This window comes from Chenopodium album, chromosome 2 (genome assembly GCF_948465745.1).
Source record: "Chenopodium album chromosome 2, dcCheAlbu1.1, whole genome shotgun sequence".
Lineage (NCBI taxonomy): Eukaryota > Viridiplantae > Streptophyta > Magnoliopsida > Caryophyllales > Amaranthaceae > Chenopodium > Chenopodium album.
Window position 1 is genome coordinate 80605261 of NC_137835.1, and position 6690 is coordinate 80611950.

Sequence of the window (6690 nt, forward strand, 5' to 3'; positions counted from 1 at the left end):
TGGGTAATTTTCTGTATTTTGATTGTTTTATTTCTGATTTTGTGGTTTTTTTTTTCAATTTTTGATAATTTTGTTGCCGGTGGTGGTGGGTACTGGGTAAGGGTCGTGGTTTTGGGTCAGATCAAGTGTTTGGTGGGTAAAGGTGGTTTCGGGTGAGAGGCAGTTGGTGGTTGTGGGTTGAGGGTATTTCGGGTGAGAGGCAATTGGTTGTGTGTTGAGGGTGTTTCGAGTTGAGGTGAAGTGGCGGTGGTAGCTGTTTGGGTGGGCGGCGATGGTGGGTCTGTGTTTTTTAGGGTGGTGGTGGTGGTTTGAGTGGGAAGTGATGGACTGGTGGTGGTGGGTAGTAGCGTTGGGTACAGTTGGTTTGGGTGGTGGGATAACTGGTTGCAGGGTACAGGATGTGGGTGGCTTTTTTTTCTTTTCTTTTTTTTTTTTTTAAACTTTTTAGCGACCGCCTTTAGCCGTCGTTAATTCTTAAAATTGCGACTGCTTATAAAAACGGTCGTAAATTTTAATTTTTGCGACCATTTTCCTTGCGGTCGTTGAAAATATTAAAAACGGTCGCAATAAATCTACGACCGTCAAACGGTCGTAATAATTTTTTTTTGCGACCAAGGAAATAACGACCACCCCTTTACGACCGTTGACGGTCGCAAAAATGAATTGCGACCGTTTTTGCTATTTTTTGCGACCGTTAGAGGCGGTCGCAAAAACCTTAATTTTTAGTAGTGACTCTTGTTTCTTCAAAAGCTTTTTAGGTTTATAATAATGCTTCCTCCTTTTGGGAGGAATTTTTTTCCCTTGAAAAAGAGGGTTCAAGACAAGGTTTATCTCCTTTTTTCGGGGAAGAATTTTCTTAGGTTTTAATACATGATATTAGATTTAATGGATTGTCGTGAAATTATTTCATTGATGAACAATTATGCGAGATCGCAAGGGTTATCAATGTCCGCAAGCTTTCGAATACAATTGGATGAATTAAGTTAGAAGCAAAGGATTGTTAGATTGTCTCTCCAACAAGGTTATATTTACTAGCGACATAAGCGGAAGATGTTCCACAGTGCAAGATCTACTCGACGATTGTAGTTTTTATAAAGGAAATTTTTATTTGATTCAAAATCTTATGTACGTATTTGTTAAAGTTGAATCTCTTTTGTAGATGTCGTATGACTTTTTATTAATGATTTTTTTTTTTATTATTCAAATAATTGTATGTGTAATTATTTAATATTAATATTCCTGCATTTTCGATGAATAAAACCTACCATATATTAAATAGGGTGTGTTCTATTCACCTGATATGATTTTCACTCATTTGAATTTATTAGACCTTATTAAAACTTATTTTAGTTCTAATTTGTACTTGGATAACCCTTAGAATTTATAGGAACTTAACTTAACTTATCTGAACTGAAATAAGTGAAAATAAGGTGAGCAGAATATGCCCTTAATCTCCCATCCCCGTAAATAATAAGGAAACCCTAAACTTTTATGTGTATCCTCTTATGTAAGAGGGTATAATTTACTAATATTATACCTGATCGGAAGACTCGTAACATTGAACTATATATTATCGAGATTAATTTACTAATTTTACACCTGGTCGGAAGACTTGTAACATTGATGAATATATTGTCGAGATTAACTTACTAATTTTACAACTGGTTGGAAGACTCGCAACATCGATGTTCATGTATATTTTTGAGATTAATTTACTAATTTTACACCTGGTCGGAAGACTCGCAACACCTTTGTTTATGTTATCATCATGATCGATCATAATCTTTGTACATAATCACCCTTATATTTTTCCATCTATGCTAACTATTGAATATTTTTTTCTAATGTTCTTTCTTTTGTTAGCAAGATACAAAATGAATCAATCACATTGGCAAGATAAGATATTACAATCACATATATTTGAAGGGTTTCTACACACATAGAACATAAAATATTGGAAAATTCAATGCATTTTCCTCTGTATTCTATATTTCTATACAAGACCCCAACTTTGGATTTTGGATCACTGCATAGTGCCTACGCGTTCAATACTTCTATCATTTTAGGGTCTTGCTTAGTTGTACATGATTCATTATTGTGTTTTATTTATACTCAAATTAAAATCAAAACAAATTCTAAATGTAATAAGGAAACATAATTTTAAGAAAGAAGATATTCATGCCGGTTCATAAACCAATCAACCATTCAAATAATTACACATATAATAATTGACTTCATAATAAAGTCAAATGCTAATCTCTTCTATGATGAAACAGTACAATTATTAACTAAATGATACATAAATCTCCAAAATGAGAAATAAATTAATTGGATAAGATTTTACCAGCTCAAATCAACAATAATTGGTGAAGAATTATTAAAATTAACTTTCAAAGCCTCTCTTAAGAACCACACATTAGCCTTTAAATACCCCTCAAGTTAGTATGCATTCTTACACCACCAACACAAAATAGCTTATTGATTTAATCATTTCTTCCCATCCTTCATGGCTTCATCATCATCCATGCCAAAGAAGGAATCGAGAGGTCGTCAAAAGATCAAAATGGCTAAGATTAAGAATCCAAGCCACAGACAGGTCACCTTCTCAAAACGCCGTTTAGGCCTCTTTAAGAAGGCTAGTGAACTCTGCACTCTTTGTGGTGTAGAAGCCACAATAATTGTGTTTTCCCCTGGTCAAAAGATGTTCTCTTTTGGTCAACCAGATGTTGACTCTATAGTTGACCGTTACCTTAACCAAAACCAAATATGTCCTAATGGTACCACCACCAATTCTGAGGGTGGTGTCCATCAAGGTCGTCAACAAAGTGGTACTACGCGCAAACTCAACTCGCAACTATCCAAAATACATGAACTCCAAGACTCTGAAAAGACTAGGAGTGAGTTGCTTAACAATCTGAAGAAAATTCCTAGCCAAAATTGGTGGGAGCAACCTGTTGATTATCTTGGCTTAAATGAACTCGAAACTCTGAAGGCTGCATTGGAGAATCTTAATATGAATGTAGCTAATCAAGCTCATTCAATGGTGGAAAAAACTTCTTCTACTCCGATCCAACCCTAAGAATAGATAGCAGTGTCGGAGTTAGTTGCTGATTATTGAGGATAAAATTGAAGGGTTTACTGTTCGTGGTCAAGTCAGCAACATTCATAAGCAAAAGTTCTTCTAAATTAAATTAAAATATATAATGTCTTATTATTAGTTTCTTTGTTTTTGTTCTTGTTATTCTAGTACTAAAGTAAGTTCGATTAAGGCCAGGAAAAATATGTAATGAATTATGTCTTATAATGTTTTCGAAGAATAAAATGACCAGTAGATGGTTTTGGTTGCCTTTATATCACTCCTACTTTCCTACTACTAGTACTACGTACTCGGTATAGTTTTTTTTGCCTAAAAGTATTACTACGTCTCTTTTTTTTTTTTTTTTTTTTTTTTTTTTTTTTTTTTTTGGAAAATACCTTTCAAATAACTCCCACAACTCCAAATAATTAATTTAAAAAAAAAAAAAAATCACTAACTTCCCCTTTTACTATTTTTTTGTTCCCTAAACCATACATATATCCCATACATTAGCATGAATAGTACATTCTAGTAAGATAATACGTAGTATAAAATATTAAACTTTATCGCTTTTGCGATGATCTTTCATTTTTTTTTTGTTTACAACCTATCCTTGTATAATAAGGCTGACAATCGGCGAGATGAATCAATTTTAACTTCCTCCGGTGACTTCTCAATCTCGGGGAGTTCACAAATTTGTACTTTTTTTTTTCGAGGAATCACAAATTTGTACATGTAAGTATGTATAGTAACATGGGTGTTTTTTGATTTTTCTTCTTGATTCTTAATGAACATAATGTTATTTCCTAAATTTATAATTGAAATTAAAATTAAAAATAATCATTCGCCAACAAAACCAAAAAAAAAAAAAAAAAAAAAATCTACATAATTAAAAACTTTAAATCAATTAAAATCTATAATATTATCTGCCAACCTCAGATGCCATCTTGGTTAAAGCGAATGCAATAAATTTTGTGAATTCCACACGAGCGTAAATGTCTCTCATTTGTGGAATTGTGGTTTGTGTGGTACAAAAATATTAAAATATACTTGTAATTTTTGTATATATAAAATATTAAAATTGGCTTTTTCAAAAATAAAAATAAAAAAAAAAAAAAAATCTGTAATATTTAAAGATAAAATAGTATATATATAGTAATTAAATCTGTAATATTAAAAGATAAAATCGTATTTTAAAATAAGTTTAGACGCTAAAATTCACAATAATATAATTTTTATTAAATCATTGTAATTTAGTTTTCAATTGGTTAACTTACGTATGAAATTATATCTTATGTAGCAACTATATATTAAAAAAAAAAAAAAAAAAAATCCCAATATACGTGCTCCATAGTCCATATAATATAGTCTACTGTACATATTAAATCAGAAACATAAAACATTAAAACATAAAACCCTAGTCTATTTCTCCAATTCAATATCATTTAGCTTCTCCCTATGAGGGGTAGTCGAAATCATCAGAAAAGTCAAAAACCGTTGCAAGAACACAAGTTCTTGCCACCAGATTTATGGAGGGAGATATTGCTTAGATCGTCCGTAAATGACCTATTACGATTCAGGTGTGTTTGTAAAACCTGGTGTTCTTTTATTGATTCTACTGATTTTATTTCCACACACCTCAAAATTTACAAGAACAATAGCACAAATGCTTATATATTATTTGCGGAGCATGTAACCAATAAATTATACGATGTCAATATCACAGTTCGTCATAGTGATAAAATTAGAAAAGCTGCTCAACTAGTCGCATCAAACTCTTTTATAGATATTGATATGGTTAATGGGTTGTTGCTGACTTCGCGCTTTAATTCGCAGTGGTCGAAAATAGTAGAGTTGAATTTGTGTAACCCTTGTATTAGAAAATCAGTGTTGCTTCCTCATTGCCCTCTTATTCCTAAATCAAATAATGTTGAAAGACGACGATTTTATTTAGGGTTTGATCCTTCTGGTAATGATTATAAGGTTGTTTGTTTTCAGCTTGGTGATCGTACAGATCCCGAGCTATCGATTGCAATTGCAATCTATTCACTATGTGATCATCATTGGAGGGTTAAGCGTAGTTGGACAAATGTTCCTAGGTGGTGTTTTAAATTAATTGATCATAATGAGGCTATTTTTTATCAAAGAGCTTGGTATTGGAAACCACATCCTAGGTTTCAAGGAGAAGAAACCCTTCTTTTTTCGTTTGATATTGGATCCGAGGAATTTAGCTATATGAAGATGCCAGATATTGGGAAAGAAATGCTCAGGTTTATTTTCCTCCTCCGGGGATCATTAGCCGTTTTTGGTATTTCTCGTGTAAGAGCTTGTATATGGGTAATGGAAAAGAATAGAGGAAAGGACCCCTGGCGCCTATTCTCTTCGGGAGATTCTAATTTAAATACATACACAAATTTCATACTTTACGAGCTTAAGGTAATGTATATTGAAAATACCAGCTTATTGTTGGTACATACTTTTAACAAGTTGATTTTTTATAACATTATGAGTCATCGAGTAGAACAAAGAAAAACTTTCCGTAGTTATAATGTTGGTACTTATGTGGAGAGTTTAGTGCTGCACAAAGGGTATAAAGGTGCAACTTTAGCCTCACTCACAAATCAAAATCAGTACATTTGGGATATTAAAAGGCGACATGTTAGAGCATAGCACATCAATCTAGGGGTTGTTTGCTATCCATACTTATTTTCTCTTCTTTCTGTTTCTGTGAAAAAAAAATTGAATTGCTAATTAAATTAGTGTTTTGATATTTATCAATCCATATTTTGTAGCACTAACTATTTTAATTACTATGGATTTGTTTATCTTTAATAGTAAAAACTGCTTACTACTTGATTTGAGAATCTGAGATGTCGTGTGAGGTTTCTACATACATGCATGTATACAAAGTAGGTGTAAGATTGGTCCAAAAAAAAAAAAAAAAAAACTAGGTGTAAGATTTTCAAAAGGAGAAGAAATGGATTAAGCTATAAGAGTGACGATTGTATACAAAACCTTAAAAAAATTAAGGGTTTTTCTAAGTTATGCCCCTAAACTTCTTCGAATTCTAAGCTGTACTCATGCTTTTTCAAACGTCTAAACTGTACCCTCAACCTCACTAATTTTTATTAACAATAACCTTTTTTATTATTTTATTTTCTGATTTTAATTTTTTTTAAAGTGTTAAACCAATTAGAACATGACACGTGTCAAATTAATAATGTCACGACACCATTTTTGATAAAATAACTTAACTTTCGTTAACAGATATGACTGTATTGTTGATAAAATATCGTAAGGTGGAGGGTACAACTTATAACTTTGAAAAAGCATGTGTACAACTTGGAAACCGAAAAACTGGGCATAGTTTAGAAAAACCCAAAAATTAAATATCGGCAAACAAACAATGTTTTATCTGAAGATTGTACTCCCTCCAAAGATAAAAAGTGAAGAATGTTGTATGGGAATAATAAAAAGTAGAGAATATTGTATACTACCTCCGTTTCTTATTAGTTGCAACTTTGAGGTATTATTTGTGAGATATAAAATATTCCAAAGTTGCAACTGATACGAAACAGAGGTAGTAGAAAAGTTAAAAAGTAAGTAATGATTGT

The 6690-nt window shown here is 32.1% G+C and overlaps 1 pseudogene; it reads left to right on the forward strand.

Annotated features, from left to right (window-relative positions):
- The first annotated feature begins 2506 nt into the window (after positions 1 to 2506).
- On the forward strand, positions 2507 to 3079 carry LOC145577280 (agamous-like MADS-box protein AGL62 pseudogene; annotated as a pseudogene).
- Positions 3080 to 6690: the final 3611 nt, after the last annotated feature.